Raw genomic sequence first — 18,645 nt, forward strand, 5'->3', positions numbered from 1 at the left:
GTTGAAGATAACCAGGTGCATGAGTGGGTCGTTTAAGACGAGGTGGGGATGTGGAAAGAAAATGAGATGAAACCGAAACAGGACTCACCGGCGAAGAAGAGGATGGATCGACGGAATCCTGCTCCAGTAGAATGGATGGATGAATGATGGGATCATCACAGGCAGTATCTTGAGTATGTGGAAACACAAGTGGTGAAACTGCAGCAGAAGATGAAAAAGGGAACACATGTTCATGGAAAATAACATCACGGGAGATAAAGATTTTACCCGTGTGAAGGTCGTAAACTCGATATCCCTTTGTGCCATATGGATACCCAAGAAAAAGACACCGTGTGGCTCTTGCATCAAATTTTGTGGGACGATGGTGGTGGGTGGAAGAAAAACATAAGCAACCAAACACTCGCAAATGTGCATACGCTGGCTGTTTGTGGTGAAGTATTTCATAGGGTGATTTGCCTTGAAGAAGAGGAGTGGGAGTCCTATTTATGAGATAAGTGGCAGTGAGGATTGCGTCACCCCAAAATTTCTTAGGAAGATGAGATTGAAAAAGTAAGGCTCTAGCAACATTGAGTAAGTGGCGGTGTTTGCGCTCTGCTACCCCGTTTTGTTGGGGAGTAGAGACACAACTTGTTTGATGGAGAATCCCCTTATCTGAAAAAAATTGGGTCATTAAAAATTCTGGACCGTTATCACTACGAAGAACCTTGACTCGTGTGGAAAATTGTGTTTCAACAAGGTGGATGAAAGTGATGAGATAAGATCGTGCATCTGATTTGTGATTCATTAAATAAACCCATGTGCATCTTGAGAAATCATCCACAATAGTTAAGAAATATTGTGCCCCTGTGATAGTGGGAACATGGTAACCTCCCCAAATGTCAACATGAATTAACTCAAAAGGAGCCTTTGTGGTGATAGAACTCAAAGGAAAAGGAGCACGTGTTTGTTTGGCTAATGGACAGATCAAACAATCATCAATGCTACAAAAATTCAAAATTTTAATGCAAGTAGAGAGATGCCGTAAGGTCGTGTTGGAAAGATGGCCAAGGCGTTGATGCCAAAGCTGAGAAGAAGAAGAGGCAACAATTGACGCTGAATTGCACCTGGTTTTCATCACATTATCAAGGTAGTAGAGTCCTTCTCGTTCAGTTCCCGTCCCAATCATCTTCCCCGATCGTTGGCCCTGAAGTAGACACATTTTATCAGTGAAGATGACAAAGCAAGAGGAGGTATTAGTGAGTTTGCTGACAGAAATTAAATTCAGTTTAAATGATGGAACACAAAGCACGTTGTGAAGGATGAGATCATTCGAGAGATGAACTGTGCCAATGTGTGTGACATCGGCAAGTGCATGATTGGGTAAGTGCACTTGTCGATTGTATACCGGAACACTTGTGGTCATTAAGCTTGGTGAGTAGACCATGTGGTCTGTGGCGCCTGTATCGAAAATCCAGTTTCTTCCCTTATTGAGAGCAGAAGCACAAAAAACTCTATCTGACAAATTATTCATAGTAGAGGTGGTACCGACATGATTAGATGTGGAGTTGGATTGGCTCTTATCAAGGAGTGCAAGCAGGTTGTGATATTGCTCGGAAGTGAGAGCCATGGTGTGTTTGCTGGAAGAGTCAGTTGCCATGTCGGCAGGCAGTGGCAGTGCTTGGCAGTGCTCTGCGGCTGTGCTTAATGGCAGTGCTCTGCGGCTGTGCTTAATGGCTAGCAGGTAGAGCAACGACGATGGCTATGTAGTAGCTTGGCAAGGCAGAGAGTATGCAGCTTGCAGTGAGTGTGCAGCGAGTGTGCAGCTTGCAGTGAGTGTGCAGCGACGATGGCTGTGTAGTAGCTTGGCAAGGCAGCGAGTATGCAGCTTGCAGTGAGTGTGCAGCGAGTGTGCAGCTTGCAGCAGGTTGTGGATGTACACAGTATAGCAGCGGAAGAGTGAAGGCAGAGCAGAGCAAAGGATTATCTGTGCTCTAATACCATATTAAGTTTAATATTTGGTTGTGTATTGATTCATTGACTGCTGTAATGGCAGTTTGTTTTATATACATCTTACACACACGCATGCATTTAAACAAATGCATGCAATAAACAAATGTGGTAAAGGTGGCGTGCTTGCTGCCCATGCTGCAACACATCAGAGCACAGGAGTCGAAACCATGTGGTAGTCTGCTGACAAGGAATATTGTACCCACGTGCAGTAGTGGGACAAGTTCTCTCAACAGTTCCCAACGAGCCTTAGACAAAATTTAGAAGTTGACTTCCATTTCTTCCTTCGACATTGAATCATAGTGAGTTATCGAATCCAGTCAAATCCTTGACACCAAACAAGAACTAACCTTCTCCGGATTGGTCCGATGAATACAATGGCATAAGAAATCATGTACTCTTGGCTAAAAGCAGAAAGGCTATCACTTTCAGCCTGTTACCATATTTCCCATCAAACAACTTGGATTTATTGTAAACAGAAATAGTTTACAAATGATATCAGGCACTTAATATTGCAACCGACAAACAAGTCTTGATTTTGTGATCACAAATTCAAACATTCAAGTTACCCAAAAAAATACAGGAGAGAGAGAGAGAGACCTGAGGACCACCAAGTTCATGAACTCGAATGGCTTTCACCATCTTTGTTGGCAATACTGCTTGATTTCTGGGTACAAACTATTTTCCGGTCAACTCAAAAATGATTGTCTGCCCTCCCACTCATTCATGCTTTGTCTGTGATTTCTTGGTAATTATCCCTTAATAAATAGCCTAACTCGTGTTAATATTATAATGTTGGACCTACATCTTTTTAGTTTTGTCTCGTACACGCACCAGAAATCATAAATTGTTAAGTCTATACCACATATAAATAGATTATTCTTTATAAATTAGTTTAGTTAAAGTAAGGTTTGAAATTGGCACTGTTTAAATAAACAGTGTTTGAATCCAAATTTTGCTCTATTTACGACCATGCCACTGCTTTTCAGAGTGGCCTATGTGTTTGGGTCCGAATTTCAGTTTAATTACGGTCATGCCACTGCTTTACAGAGTGGGTTTTGTGGGTTTGGATATTTCAGCTTTTTTACGAAGCTGCCATTGGTTCGAATGACGGGAATGCCCGTTTAGGACAAGTTAGGGGTTGCATTCGGTGGGATCGACCGCTCAGTGTGGGATTTGGTGACGGGAAGGCATGCGGCTTACAGAGAGGAGGAGAGATAGAGGGGGAGAGAGAGAGAGGGATTCGGTGAAGGGAGGCATGCGGCTTGCAGAGAGGAGGGAGGGAGGGAGGGAGGGAGGGAGGAGAAGACGAAAAACAACTGCAGCAAGTTCATGGACAGGGAGAGAGAGAGAGCGTTCTGTAGCCCGCTAGCAGTTTTCGTTCAGATCCAGGTTTGTTGTAACACCCCACCCATTTCTATTTAAAAACTTGTTTTTTTTATTATTTTTTATATTAAATAGTGAGTCGTGGGACCCACCTTATTATTTTTATACACCTATCTTGGTTCCAGTCTCTCTTTCCCTCTAATATCCGAAACCAACACTCTCTCTCTCTAACTCTCAGGAACTCACACTCTCTCTAAGCTCCGAGAGCTTCTCTCTAACTTTCACCTCACTTCCTTCACAAATCAAACCCCAAAAACCATATATTTGGAATCCTTGAGACCTAACGAACTCAATGGTACCCTTGCATGCGCCATCAGAGCACTGTGGAATTTTCTGCCATTGAAGCTGAGAGCTTCAAAGCTCTAAAACTCGAACCCAGGTGAGAAGTGTGTTCCTTCTTCAAATTTCTGGGTTTAATCATGCTATTTTACACACTGTTGTGTTGTTTTTGTGGTCAAAATCGAGGGTTTTGACCTTATCTCTTTTCTATGCCAAGAACCCGGTTCCGACAACGAACTCCGGCGAGTTTGTTGCTGTGGATTGCGCGGATCCCTTCGAACCTAAACCCAGGTAGTTATTTTACCTTGCTATTTGTTGGTGGTACTGTGAGTGTGTGGTGTGTGTGCGCGTGAACCGTGTGTGTGTGTGAGAATGCTGTGCATGCCGTGTATGCTTGTTGTGTCTGTGTGTTTATATATGTATATATATATATGATGCTGTGCGTGTGTGTGCTTATATATATATATGCATGCTGTGCATGCGTGTGTGTTTATATGTATGTATCTATATATATATATGTGCATGCTGTCTGTGTGTGTGTTTGGCATGTTGGTGTCCGTGCAAGTGTGTGTGTGTGAGAGTAAGTGTGTTGGTGTATGGTGCACGTGTGTGTTGTGTATGTTTGTGTACTGTATGAAGTGTACAGTGTGTGCGTTGTGCGGTGCAGCTCTGTGAGTATGTGTTGTGTATGTATGTGTGTGAATGGGTGGTGTGTGTGCCGTGTGTGTATAAGTATGGGTTTAGGCTTAAGCCCAAAACCACCTCTTGATCCTAACCTATCCAAATCCAAGGCCCATTTCCATTTCCTAGAATTATATTGTTGGGTAGTTTGATTAACTGTACGTTCTTGTACTTAGGGGCAATTACCGCAACGTTTTTATCTTCGCTAGTGGCGCAGCTTTTGACGGAGTATCTGTGAGTGGACCACCTTCGAAAATTTGCATGTTTTATTGATAGAATTGCATAATTTAATAGCATGCCTTGCAGAATTATTGATTTGAGGAATACTTTACAGGAAGCATGATGATTTGATTATACATGATTATATATATATGTTTTGAACTATTTCCATTATATCGTATTTTCTATAGAACCCTCATTCTGGTAGACTATCTGATCAATGACGATAGGATGCTAAGAATGTGTTTCAAATGACTTTCGAACACCTCTTCGTAGTATAGAGGATCGATGAATTTATGCTACGAAGTTGTATTTTAGAGATGAATTATGTTTTGTGCGTACCTAGTGAACACTATGCCGCCTGGGGCGAGGATCTGGTGTTGGCATTGAGGCCGGGAGAAATAATCCCTAGCGAAAGGCTGAGGGACACGGAGACAGGCATTGGGCCGGGAGGGAGATATCTCTGGCTACGGGCACAGAGACTGAGGTGCAGGCATTGGGCCGGGAGTATTATTATTCAGTGCACTCACTAGCAGCACAACTTGTGTTATGCTTCCTGATACGATTTCTGATACGACTCCTGATACGATTTCTGATACGACTCCTGATACGATTTCTGATATGATTTATGATATGATTTTCTGAGATTGATTTGCAGATGGATATATGAATTGTTTTATGGCATGCTAGAGTTTTCTGAAAAGCTTATCACTTATTATTCTAGTAGTTTTCATTATTAAACTGTGGGGGTTAGTATGTTCATAACTGTTTTTGTACTATGTATATATACAAGCTTGGTCCACTCACCCTTGTTTTGCGCCCCCATTCAGGACTTAGGATGAAGGCACATAATCCCGGCATCAAGGTACTTCCGCAGCGGCATCTTCGAGTCCTCTCGGGGTAGGACCCACTCATTTGTTCATTCAATCTTATCTTAATTCTTGTTAGTGACTAGGTCTAGTTATATGCTCTGAACACGTTCCTAAATTGTTAATTCATTGTTTTTTTTTAAATTCATAACCTGTATTTATTTCTTATTCTTAGCTTTTGTATCAATTAATGGCTTTCGTCACCCCCGGGTGTCGGCCAGCACGTGCCTGTCCTGGTATTCGGGGAATATCAGGGTCGGGGCGTGTCATTTGTTCTTTTTTTCCTTTAAAATTTAGATTTTTTTCGCCATTTTATGTTTCGTTCAGATCCGGGTCCGTTTGGTTGCCGAGAAATTCACTTGAAAATTTTCTTTTCGTCGGGTTTTAATTTGTTATTTGGGGTCACGTCTGGGATGAATTGCTTGCCGGCATTTGAATTCGGCTTCTGGGATTGCGAAATTCTTCGATTCGAAGTATTGCTTGTCGGCATTTCATAGATCACATTATGCATTATGTTAGTGAATCGTGCTGAGAACATGTCAATCATATTTAGGTTCTGTGCAAGGAAGGGGACATATGAATCCTGCTCTTGATGATTCAATATGCCATCAAACATTACTTAGGCTTCTAATTTCATACAGGAATCGAAAACCCATTTGGTGAGCCCTTGAGTCAGGGGCTACGCTAGAACATTTGGAATGAGAGTGGTCAAAGCCAATCACGTTTTTGTATTATTTTCGAGTTGAAAAATTAGATTTTCTTCATAAAAAGTTCAAATTACACTATATTGGGTCTGAGACTTGGAAACTCAATATCTTTGTGATATTAGATTAACATAGTTAAACTATATTTTCTTTTGATGGGCATGTTTAAATTTCTGTATTTGCGCTGTAGGGATGTCTTATCTGGTGAAGTGTTCAAAATCCTTCTGCTAACTGATTTAATAGGTTGAATTTGTATCGAAGGTTTTCTTCCAATATGGTCTGAACTATTTTGTTTAATTAACGAAAACAGGTCACTTCTCTCTGTGGTGGTCCCTTAGAGTTTATGTTTATTGTGTAAAGCACAGAAGACCCTGCTTATCGGGCCGTATCTATGCTACTATCAGAGCTTAAGGTATACGCAACAATAATAATGGTTTCTTTAATATAAGAACATCCAGGACAAGTCATATATAATATATGCTTGGAAGCACAAGTTTGATGCATAACATTTTTTAGGTTACATGTGTTCCCAGAATGATCTGTTTTACGTTTAACTTCATTTCCCTTCTGGACGAGGTTGATGCTAAGATTGTTGTGGATGGTATTTCAACAACCTGTAGTCAGAAAATTCACAACCAATTGGTATGTACTTGATTAAAATAATTTACGCTTTGCTACCATGCTGGTGCAATTGCAAGGGCTTGCACAGTTTAAGTGTTATCTTATCAAATCATTATGTACCTATAATTGTTCTATTTAACAGGAATATAAATTTATTAATAAGTCTTAATGGTGTAGGGTATATGTAAATGAATTCAATTGGAACTCACATTTTCGTTTTCTGTTTTGTAGCTGCCTTGATCATTAGTTGGTGATATTTGGGAGATTGGGTCATCTGGTTGTTTGGATTTAAGTGGGATTGAGGTTATATTTGCCGCTTTTGGTGATTTGGGTCTGGGTTATGGTCAAGTTATTGCTATTGATTCTGGGTATTTGCTGAAATTTGTGTTCAATTAGTGTGAGTTCTGTAATTGGTTTGTGTTCGTTCATATAACCTTCTTTTCTTGGAATGTGATTTAGCTGTGGCTCTTTCATTTGATTCTTAATTCTTTATGATTCAGCACTATGTTGATATTGATGATGAATTTTTCCTCTTGATTAATGCTTTCATGTTTAAATCTTAATAACTATACTTGCTTCTCTTGGGTGTATGTTTTGCCGGTCATGAAAAACTGTCGGCCAGTCTTTTTGCACCACTCTTTTGCACTCTTTTCTGTGGCTATCATGTTTCTCTCTGACCTTATAAATTTTGCCTTCATTCACATCTAAAATCCTTGCGGCGAGCAAACAGGCATAACCAATTCTGCCTGAATTGCTGGAGAATTCCACAACCAAGGTCATCGAGTACGGCTGGAAGCATGTCGAGGGTCGAGACGGCGACATCACCGACGTTGGCAAGAGCGCCTATTAGGCTCTCAAGAGGTTTGACGGACTTCATCAACAAGATCAAAGCTGATGAGAATGTTCTCTTTGATCTGTCTTGGTGAGTATCGTGATCCCAACTCTTTGTTATTATTAGTTCAATTTTTTTATGCGTATACCCTTTTCAGGGAACGGTCTTCATTGATTTGAAGTTTTAGTTTGTTTATGATTTTTTTTCTTTTGGATTTGTAATTTATCCTTTTGTACCTGACAATTTGTGATCCAAATTTTTTTTGTTCGTTTTGATTTTCATGTGAATTTATATGGGTTTAGATTTTTATTGTTAATTTACTGATGTTGGGGGATCATTTTGGCTTCTAGATTGGTTTGAAAATTTTTCTGTCTTTGTTTTTTCCTTTGTGTAGTTTTAAGTCAGATTGAAGTGTTCCTTTCAATTTGAGATTTAATTGAAGTGTTTAGGATTATCTACATATTTATAATCAATGTTGAAATTTTAAACTAAATCACTATGCTGCAATCAAACCCACAGTTGGGTCCAAAAGAAGAAGAAAAAGGAGTGAACAACACGAAATTGGCTTTGGGTAAGCTTCCACTCTCTTCTATGTATGATCTCTTTGAGAAGTGATTTTGGTTTGTGCTTTCGAAAAAGATGATGGCAATTTCATATTTGGACAGAGAAAACAATAGGCATGTATAATGAAGTGGATATTTCGTGGTATTATCAACATGCATGTTATAAAGAATTCTTCATTTAATTTTTTGGGTTGTATATGATTCTGAAATGGGTACGAAAGGAAATAAACTTGCTGAACTGCATTGGCATCTATTGTTCTGGTTTTTCTTTGACAAGTTAACTTGCTCTCTCTTTGCAGTAAAGTGCACGAATATGGGGAAAGCACGACAGGGGGAAGCTGGGATATTGTTGTGGATGAGGAGGCCTATTACGAGTGAGTCTGGACTTGGTTCTGGTTCTGTCTGCAATCTGCATATAGTATGTTGAAGCAGTCAAAAGGATTTCAGGGGAACCAAATATAAATAATTTAGATTACATCTTCTGGTATTGCTCTTACTGTAAAAGTAATTTTGATGTTTCACTTTTTGAAGAAGGGCTGAGCTGTCAATTAAACCTCTGGAAAGGCCACCTGGCGTCTACCCTGCTCTTGATTTTGGATCATCGTCGCCTTCAGATGATGGCAAGTGCCTTCGCCCATGAGCGGTAGGTCTCGGGTTCGAGACTTGGGAGCAGCCTCTCCATAAATGGGGGTAAGGCTAGCCGACATTCACCTCTCCCAGACCCTGCGTAAAGCAGGAGCCTTGTGCACTGGGTACGACCTTTTTTTATCGTGCAGCTCAAAAAAATTTGTATGTGTTTTCGCGTATTTTTGTGCTCTGAAAAATTCTAATCAAATTCCATTGCTCCTAAGCTAAAGTCAGAATTTGTAGCAAATAAGGGATGGTTAGCAGATACTTGCCAATTATCCAAGCTGGATATTAAGGTCTTTAAGCTTAATATCTTTTTGTATGTGTAGCATCCGCTTGGAAAAAGGTTTCAACTTTAATGTCTGTATGTGTTATTACTTTCCACTGATTGTCAAGAACCAGGATTAAAGAAAAGCATCCTTTAAAGTTTAAACTGGAAGGGGGCAGGTTATAAATTACAGGTGAAATGAAACTAGAAATATATAGTCTTATGATTTGTGTCTAAAACATAATAAAGGATATTACGTCCATCCATGATAATAGTAAGATTGTTATTTATGTGGTTATGAGTTTCAAGTCTCTTTGATTAAACATTTTCTTTCTCACTCGGGGGTTCACCATGAACCACCTCTTTTTGATCAGCTATTAGATTATCAAGTATAAACATTTGAATCGAACCATAAGGTAATCGTGTTGTAATTAGTGACTCAAATTGTCTTTCTTCTGTCGTCAAATTATGTAGCAGTAGCCAAATATAAACATTTGAAATAACGTTGCTTAAAAGAGCGGTTTTAATCCGAACTCAATTCTTTTCGGGGACATATTGTAGGTCGATTCACATTCTAGGATGTAATATAGTTGGCGTGTTGGGGCTGATCGTGGAGATCCTGTTTACATTGTAATTGCTGTTGTAAAGAGTCCCTATATGCTGAAAGGCTGGTATCGACTGATTCATGATCTGATTACTCGAGAAGGTCCATTTCTTGAAATAGCTTGCATCCTTATTGCTGGTTTGACAATCATTATGTGGCTAATTGTGGTTGTTTCAAGTATTGTGTTGGCAGTTTTCATGAACATTTTAATTGGATTGTATGCATCAGTTGTAGTATATCCGGTTTGCTTACACCAGACTATAATCATTGTAATCTCCTTGGTCTTTCAGGACACATTATATGTGTGAACTACATGTTTCTTCTATTTCTTAAGGAAACAGAACTTTTTTGGAAACCATCTCTTTCTAATCAAAGACATTCAGTTTCTTCCCACTCATTGTACAATGTGTTTATACACCAGCTTACATAAATGTATATAAAAGCAAAATTGCTTATTTTATCGACCTCATTCCTCATGCATCCTTCTGTTTGTTCATAATTGTGTTGAATTTATTTAACTTAAATGTGTTTTATTCATCCGATTACGCATGAAACAGCTGGTTCCCGTTGCAATGCGTGGGCGTAGTTTCTAGTTGATACAGAAACTGAGTTGGCCATTCTGCGAAACCGGAACTTCATCATTTAAACAACGGTTCAAAATTCAAAGGAATTTCCAATCCAACTTCTCTCAAACTCTGTGATTCGTTTCCGTAAGATATGTTTTGATTTGTTTGAGTTTGTTTTACAGATGACAGGCAAGTATAAGGATTTCAGATATATGGCTACTCCTGATATGCTGAACAAATTAAACAAAGATAGTTTTAAAGTTGAATCTGATCTGGAGATAAAGTTGACAAGTATTATTATACGGCAACTTGATGATGTTGGTGATGATGTATCTGGATTGGCCGTGAAATGGTATGGAATTTGTTTATGGTTTTACCAATTACACAAACTGAGTCGTTTTTGCTCTTATCTGTTGGAGTTTTATGAGTTGTATCTGGTGTTTTGAGGCATTTCAAATTATTCCACACGTAAATGGTTTTGAATTCAGAGTTTAGTCTTTCAATTTGAAGCTGGCATATGAAACTTTTATCCAAGTGGTTCAAGCATTTTTTGTTATCATTCCAATTCCAAGTGGGGTCTTAAATTCCACACGTAAATTATTCCACACGTAAATGGTTCAAGCATTTTTTGTTATCATTCCAATTCCAAGTGGGGTCTTAAATTCCACACGTAAATTATTCCACACGTAAATGGTTCAAGCATTTTTGTTATCTTTCCAATTCCAAGTGGAACGTGGGTCCTAAATAGCCTCTTAGTTTAATCCATCTTATCATCTATGAAACTTTTGTCCAAGATTCCAAGAGTCCATCCAACGACTGCTACTCATTGATGTGCGCCGATTTTGAAAATGCGGTCTCATGCCGTAGAGGATGGTTTAGAAATTGTGAGGCTCCCTAGTATATATAGGTAGCTCTACTCTGGATTGTTCATTGCTCATACACATCACCTGCTTCATACACTTGAACTTTATGGAGAGAACCATGAGAGTTGTTATACTACTAACCAGGTTTCTAGCCATTGCAACCATTACTTTCAGTATTGGTTTATGCAATGGAAATCCCGGTTGGCCTCCACTTTGCAAAGAAAGCGAAAGACGAGCACTTCTGATGTTCAAGCAAGATCTCAAGGATCCTGCCAATCGGCTTGCATCGTGGGTTGCAGAAGAAGATTCAGACTGTTGCAGTTGGACAGGAGTTGTTTGTGATCGTGTAACTGGTCACATCCACGAGCTGCACCTTAATAGTTCCGACTCTGATTGGGAATTCAACTCTTTCTTCGGTGGTAAGATAAATCCTTCTTTGCTCAGTTTAAAGCATCTCAACTTCTTGGACTTGAGTAACAATAATTTCAATGGAACACAAATTCCTAGTTTCTTTGGTTCTATGACAAGTTTAACACACCTTAATCTTGGATACTCATTCTTTGATGGAGTAATTCCTCATAAACTGGGAAATCTCTCCGGTCTACGCTATCTCAATCTCAGTAGTTTCTATGATTCCAATCTGAAGGTAGAGAACATTCAGTGGATTTCTGGTCTTTCTCTGCTGAAACACTTGGACTTGAGTAATGTAAATCTTAGCAAAGCATCTGACTGGTTGCAAGTTACAAACATGCTCCCTTCTTTGGTAGAGTTAATTATGTCCGATTGTCAACTTGTTCAAATTCCCCATCTACCCACCCCAAATTTTACTTCTCTGGTCGTCCTTGATCTTTCTGGAAACAGTTTTAATTCTTTGATGCCGAGGTGGGTTTTCAGTCTTAAAAATCTAGTTTCTCTTCATCTCAGTGATTGTGATTTCCAAGGTCCAATTCCTAGCATTTCACAGAATATCACATCTTTGAGGGAAATTGATTTGTCAGCCAATTATATTAGTGATCCGATTCCCAAATGGTTGTTTAACCAAAAAGTCCTTGAATTGAGTCTAGAAGACAGTCAACTTACAAGACAACTTCCAAGCAGTATTCAGAATATGACTAGTCTTACAGCTCTTAACCTCGGGGGGAACGAATTCAATTCTACCATACCTGAATGGTTGTATAGCTTGACCAATCTCGAGTCCTTAATTCTTTCTTACAATGCCTTACGTGGTGAAATATCGAGTTCCATTGGAAACATGACATCCCTTGTCAATCTTTACTTAGATAATAATCTGTTGGAAGGGAAAATCCCAAATTCCTTGGGACATCTTTGTAAGTTGAAAGTTGTTGATTTGTCAGAGAACCATTTCACGGTTCGAAGACCATCCGAAATCTTTGAAAGTTTGTCCAGATGTGGTCCAGATGGAATAAAGTCATTGTCGTTGAGGAATACTAATATATCAGGTCCCATTCCGATGTCCTTAGGAAATCTGTCAAGCTTAGAAAAATTGGACATATCTGTAAATCAGTTTAATGGAACTTTCACAGAAGTTATTGGTCAACTCAAAATGCTAACGGATTTGGATATATCTTATAATTGGTTAGAAGGTGTGGTGTCGGAAATTTCTTTTAGCAACCTTATAAAGTTGAAGCATTTCGTTGCAAAAGGAAACTCATTTACTTTGAAAACTAGTCGAGATTGGGTTCCTCCTTTTCAACTTGAAATTTTGCAGCTGGATTCCTGGCATTTGGGGCTTGAATGGCCAATGTGGTTGCGGACACAAACAACAACAACAACAACAACAACAAAGCCTTTTCCCACTAAGTGGGGTCGGCTATATGAATCCTAGAACGCCCTTGCGCTCGGTTTTGTGTCATGTCCTCCGTTAGATCCAAGTACTCAAGTCTTTTCTTAGGGTCTCTTCCAAAGTTTTCCTAGGTCTTCCTCTACCCCTTCGGCCCTGAACCTCTGTCCCGTAGTCACATTTTCGAACCGGAGCGTCAGTAGGCTTTCTTTGCACGTGTCCAAACCACCGGAACCGATTTTCTCTCATATTTCCTTCAATTTTGGTTACTCCTACTTTACCTCGGATATCCTCATTCCCAATCTTATCCTTTCTCGTGTGCCCATACATCCCACGAAGCATCCTCATCTCCGCTACACCCATTTTGTGTACGTGTTGATGCTTCACTGCCCAACATTCTGTGCCATACAACATCGCTGGCCTTATTGCCGTCATATAAAATTTTTTCTTGAGCTTCAGTGGCCTACGACGGTCACACAACACGCCGGATGCACTCTTACACTTCATCCATCCAGCTTGTATTCTATGGTTGAGATCTCCATCTAATTCTCCGTTCTCTTGCAAGATAGATCCTAGGTAGCGAAAACGGTCACTTTTTGTGATCTTCGCTAGATTGCTCCGGTCATTAGTGTGTATAAGTATATAAATGGATAGAGATAGGAAAGAAAACACAAGATGTACGTGGTTCACCCAGATTGGCTACGTCCACGGAATAGGGGAGTTCTCATTAATTGTGAAGGGTTTACACAAGTACATAGGTTCAAGCTCTCCTTTAGTGAGTACAAGTGAATGATTTAGTACAAATGACATTAGGAAATATTGTGGGAGAATGATCTCGTAACCACGAAACTTCTAAGTACCGGAGTGTGGTATCGTCTTGACTTGCTTTATCTGTCTCATAGGTAGATGTGGCATCTTCTCTGGAAGTACTCTTCCTCCATCCAGGGGTGGTATCTGTAACTGGTGGAGATGCACAATGTAATGTATCAATTTCACTTGAAGCTTACTTGTAGTTTCAGGCTTGGTCAAGCGCGATACAAACCATGTAGTAGGAGTCCCCCAAGTCGCCGGGCTAGGGGATCTGCTGAAAGAGGTGACAGACAAGGTAAGCAATCAGAGCTCCGGCTGATTGTTCACATTCTCCCTATCTTGCAGGCAGCATGAAGGATAAAGAGAAGAAAAATGAGAAGAGATGATATGGGATACTTTTGCTTTTGAAGAAGTAACTTTCCACAGGCTTATTCTTGAACCGGGCTGGAAGGTTTTCTGGTTTCCTCCAGAGTATAAGGCCGACTGAAGAATTTGAGGGTCAAAACAAGTCCATCAAATCTAGAGTACGTTCGACCCTGCTGATATGGGATACTTTTGCTTTTAACAGAGTAGTGGATGTATCGGCACGTGTGCTGTTACGCTTGTCTCCACATGCTTCCTTGTATCCTTCTCACTTGCCCTATCTGTTCCTCAGGCAGATGTGGTATCTTCCTTGGAAGCATAAGATGTTGAAGATGAGTACTCGAGAGCAATGCCCGGTAAGTAATCAGGTAAGGGGTTCCAGGCAGTCAGTTCCTAGCTGGAAGCTTGATTCCAAGTGCTGACTGATTGCTCTCTTTCTCCTTGTCTTGCAGGTAAGAACAAGGCCAAAGGAAAAGACAGGGAAAAAACATGATATGGGATACTCTTGCTTTTAACCCTGATGATATGAGATATTCTTGCTCTAGTATAGCTTGTTTATAGAGGTATTATCGGGGGGAAAGAAAGCTGAATATTTCGAAAGGCTTCGTTGGGAGTGCCCTCTCAGATAAGAGAAAGGGTTGAGCATTTTTGCAGGTCTGCCTTTCCGTTAGGGATGGATGTCGACATATATAGGAGTCTCCCTAACATCAAGTAATAATGTTATTCCTTTACCCTGCTTGGTCATATCGTGGTAGTGGGAGCTGCCAGCTTCACATGTTTTAACTCTGTCAGAGCACTTTGAAAAAGTGGTCTGTGGTATCTGGAAAGCTGATGTTGCGTGTGAAGATTACAGACAAGCTTTATCCAAGGAGATCCAGCTCTTGAAGTTGGGAAAGTGGTGCCTCTTCGGTTTTCGAACAAGCAATCATGTCGGGGATCTGGCTCTCGAGATTCGGAGAACGATGCCTCTTCGATTTTTGAGAAAGCAATCCTGCTGGGGGTCTGGCTCTCAAGATTCGGAGAGCGGTGTCTCTTCAATTTTTGAGAAAGTAATCATGTTGGGAGTCTGGCTCTCGAGATTCGGAGGGCGGTGCCTCTTCGATTTTGGAGCAAGCAATCTTGTTGGGAGTGTTTTCTCGAATGTGAGTAAAGGTTGGGCATGTTTGCTAGTCTACCTTGCCACGAAGCACAAAGGTTGACACACAGGGACTTTCCAATTATCCAGCAGTGATACTGTTCCTTTACCCTCTCTTCGATTTTTGAGAAAGTAATCATGTTGGGAGTCTGGCTCTCGAGATTCAGAGGGCGGTGCCTCTTCGATTTTGGAGCAAGCAATCCTGTTGGGAGTGTTTTCTCGAATGTGAGTAAAGGTTGGGCATGTTTGCTAGTCTACCTTGCCACGAAGCACAGAGGTTGACACACCGGGACTTTCCAATTATCCAGCAGTGGTACTGTTCCTTTACCCTTGTGGGTAATAATATGGTAGCTAAACCTTCAAAATTTATGTGTCTAAACTTTGTTAGTGTTGTTTCTTTGCAATTCTTTTACCCTTCTTGGTCAGAGTGATGTAGCGGGAGCTGCAAGCTTCACGTGTCTCAACTTTGTCAGAGAACTTTGGCAAAGTTATCTGTGGTACCCATGAGTTACTGTTGCATGTGGGAAGTGGGTGATTGAACAGTACGATTCATGTGCTTTCTACATCGCCAGAAATCTTCGACAGAATGCCCATAATTTCTGCAAAGCTGAGTGTGCGTGTGACAGGTGCTGACAAGGCTGGAAAAGTAGGTGCCTCTTCGATTTCTGAGATCGGCCCTCGTGGTCTCTGAGCAGCCCAGCTTTTGAGAAAGCAAGCCTCTTCGATTTCTGAGATCGGCCTTCGTGATCTTTGAGCAACCCAGCTTTTGAGAAAGCAAACGCCTCTTCGATTTCTGAGATCGACCCTCGTGGTCTCTGAGCAGCCCAGCTAGTCTGGTACAGGAATTTCAAGTACTATTCCAACTTGGTTTTGGAACTTAACTTTCCGTGTACGGTATCTGAATCTCTCTCACAATTCACTGGTGCATTGCCTATTGTTCCCACCTCATTAACGTGGCTAGATCTTTCCAATTCATCATTTTCTGGATCTGTTTTCCACTTCTTCTGTGATAGGCCGGATGAAACAAAGCAACTTTATATTCTTCATCTCGGGAACAATCTTCTCACTGGAAAAAAACCCGATTGTTGGATGTGTTGGCGACACTTGAGATTCCTTAATTTAGAAAACAACAACCTAACTGGGAATGTCCATGGGATACTTGCAAGGTCTGAGATCGCTGTACGGAGAATTGCCACATTCCCTGCAGAACTGTACCTGGTTGTCAGTTGTTGACCTTAGTGAAAATGGGTTTTCCGGAAGCATACCAATATGGATAGGGAAAAGCCTTTCAGGGTTGAATGTTCTTAACCTTCGTTCAAATAAGTTTGAAGGAGATATTCCTAATGAAGTTTGTTATTTGAAAAGTCTCCAGATATTGGACCTTGCACATAACAAACTCTCAGGAATGATACCGAGATGCTTCCACAATTTCAGCGCCTTGGCTGATGTGTCAGAATCATTTTCTCCATTTATTGTTGGGAATACGGATGGAGAATTTTCAGATAATGCAATCTTGGTAACGAAAGGGATAGAAATGGAATATAGCAAGATTCTGGGATTCGTAAAGTGCATGGACCTTTCATGCAACTTTATGTATGGAGAGATCCCTAAAGAACTTACCGGCCTCCTCGCATTGCAGTCACTCAATTTATCGAATAATCGCTTCACCGGAAGAATTCCTTCAAAGATTGGTAATATGACACAATTAGAATCTCTCGATTTTTCCATGAACCAACTTGATGGTGAAATTCCTCCAAGCATGACGAATTTGACATTTCTGAGTCACTTAAACTTGTCCTACAACAATTTGACGGGACGAATTCCGGAAAGCACTCAGCTGCAGCTCCTTGATCAGTCTAGCTTCGTCGGCAACGAACTATGCGGAGCTCCACTCAACAAGAATTGCAGCACAATACCGCCAGCATCAGTTGAACAACACGGAGGAGGAGGATACCGTTTACTCGAAGACGAGTGGTTCTACGTGAGCTTGGGAGTTGGATTCTTCACGGGGTTTTGGATTGTGCTTGGTTCTTTGCTGGTAAACATGCCATGGAGCATTCTTCTTTCACAGTTGATGAATAGGATAGTGCTTAAAATGTATCATGTAATTGTTGAATATGTTTAGCTTTGTTTTGTACTTTGCGTAAGTTTGTTGGCATTTTCCTTGCTGTGACGAATATGCCAGTATGGTTGTTTTGTATGATTTTGTCAAATTTAGTCCTCTTGTTTCATTGTATTTTTCTTTCAGGTTTGGCTTTAGAGGGGTTAGGTTTCATGTCCCCCCCTCTCTTGTATCGTTTTTGTTTTTGTTTCTAAAAGGGTAAGGTTTATGTCCCCCCTTCTTACTCAATGTTGTTTTTCTCCTTTTCTTGGCATCATGAGGGATAAGGTTTATGTTCTCCCCTGACTAGGTGTAACTTATTTTTTTTGTTATCAATAAAATATCCCTCGTACCATCGAGGTTTTCTTAAAAAATAAAAAATAGAAAAAATTATCCCATATAAAATTAAAAGACTTGTTTTCTGAACAAGTAGCTCTTAATTCAACAGAAGTAAATTGAATGACAAGAGAAATGTGTGAAAATGGTTTAGGGATTAGTTACCTATTAATTAATTATCAGCAAACTCACATTATTTCGTGGTTGTATTTTTAATTATTTTTCATTTACAATTTTACCCTTGGATCTTTCTCATAAAACTAAAACAACGCTTCTCTCGAGTTCGAATCCCAAAACCAAAATTCATCCAGTATATATATCCCAAGATGCAAAAGGACCAATTGGCAATTAAATAAAATACTTTCGAATAAGATGACAGAATAAATGAACGAATTTTCAGTGTGATCGTCACACAGAGTGGTACACCACATGTCGCTATATAAATGGTGAGATCTGTGTGTTAAAAAGTTAATAACTTAAAAAATAAAATTTTCCACCACTTACATAAAAATATGTGGTATACAATCCGTGTTCTCGTCACAACTAAAAATTTCTCCATGAACTCAACTACCTGCACAACCTCGGCCAGTCCACCAATGACTCTAATTTACTCAGAGTTTTAGTTTGTTAACGACTTAATTTATTTATTTATGAAAGGGTAATTAAAGAAAATCAAGTTGTGAAGTCCTTGTAGTTTGTATTGACCAGTATTGATGGATAAGAAGGGTAGTATGGTCAAAAAGGTGGTGCTGAAGTACTATTCCAACTTGGTTTTGGAACTTTACTTATTCTAAAGTAGGGGGGAGGGCAGGCGCTATTCACCTTTGTTTTGATTTTGCTTTATTTACGACAATGCCAGCCGAATGTGGCTGGGTTGGGGGTAATTCTCAAAAATTCAGAGGGTGATTTTGTCTTTTGAGGTCAATTCCTCCCCCCTCGATTTTGCTTTATTTACAACAAAACCGTGGGATATAGGGCTGGGTTGGAACGTAGTTATTAAAAGTTAGGAGGGTAATTTTGTCCTGTGCATT

The 18,645-nt window shown here is 40.1% G+C and overlaps 1 protein-coding gene, 2 long non-coding RNA genes and 2 pseudogenes across 3 annotated transcripts in view; 3 read left to right on the top strand and 2 right to left on the bottom strand.

Annotated features, from left to right (window-relative positions):
- Positions 1-2,675, bottom strand: part of LOC126630552 (uncharacterized) — a 6,935-nt pseudogene extending 4,260 nt beyond the window's left edge.
- The window catches only part of LOC126630720 (uncharacterized), a 25,275-nt gene extending 18,587 nt beyond the window's left edge, over positions 1-6,688 (top strand). The window contains exons 2-3 of the long non-coding RNA XR_007626088.1: positions 6,386-6,536; positions 6,641-6,688. This is a non-coding gene — a long non-coding RNA (uncharacterized LOC126630720). The remainder of the gene's footprint in view (positions 1-6,385; positions 6,537-6,640) is intronic.
- Positions 1-8,915, bottom strand: part of LOC126630715 (uncharacterized) — a 15,539-nt gene extending 6,624 nt beyond the window's left edge. Inside the window, exon 1 of the long non-coding RNA XR_007626087.1 lies at positions 8,852-8,915. This is a non-coding gene — a long non-coding RNA (uncharacterized LOC126630715). The remainder of the gene's footprint in view (positions 1-8,851) is intronic.
- The window catches only part of LOC126630455 (receptor-like protein EIX1), a 49,638-nt gene that overhangs the window by 13,087 nt on the left and 17,906 nt on the right, over positions 1-18,645 (top strand). The window contains exon 2 of the mRNA XM_050300586.1: positions 17,447-17,502. The gene's annotated coding sequence lies outside the window, so the exon portion shown is untranslated. The remainder of the gene's footprint in view (positions 1-17,446; positions 17,503-18,645) is intronic.
- Positions 11,160-17,540, top strand: LOC126630655 (receptor-like protein EIX1; annotated as a pseudogene).

The sequence above is a fragment of the Malus sylvestris genome, chromosome 1, assembly GCF_916048215.2.
Source record: "Malus sylvestris chromosome 1, drMalSylv7.2, whole genome shotgun sequence".
Classification (NCBI taxonomy): Eukaryota; Viridiplantae; Streptophyta; class Magnoliopsida; order Rosales; family Rosaceae; genus Malus; species Malus sylvestris.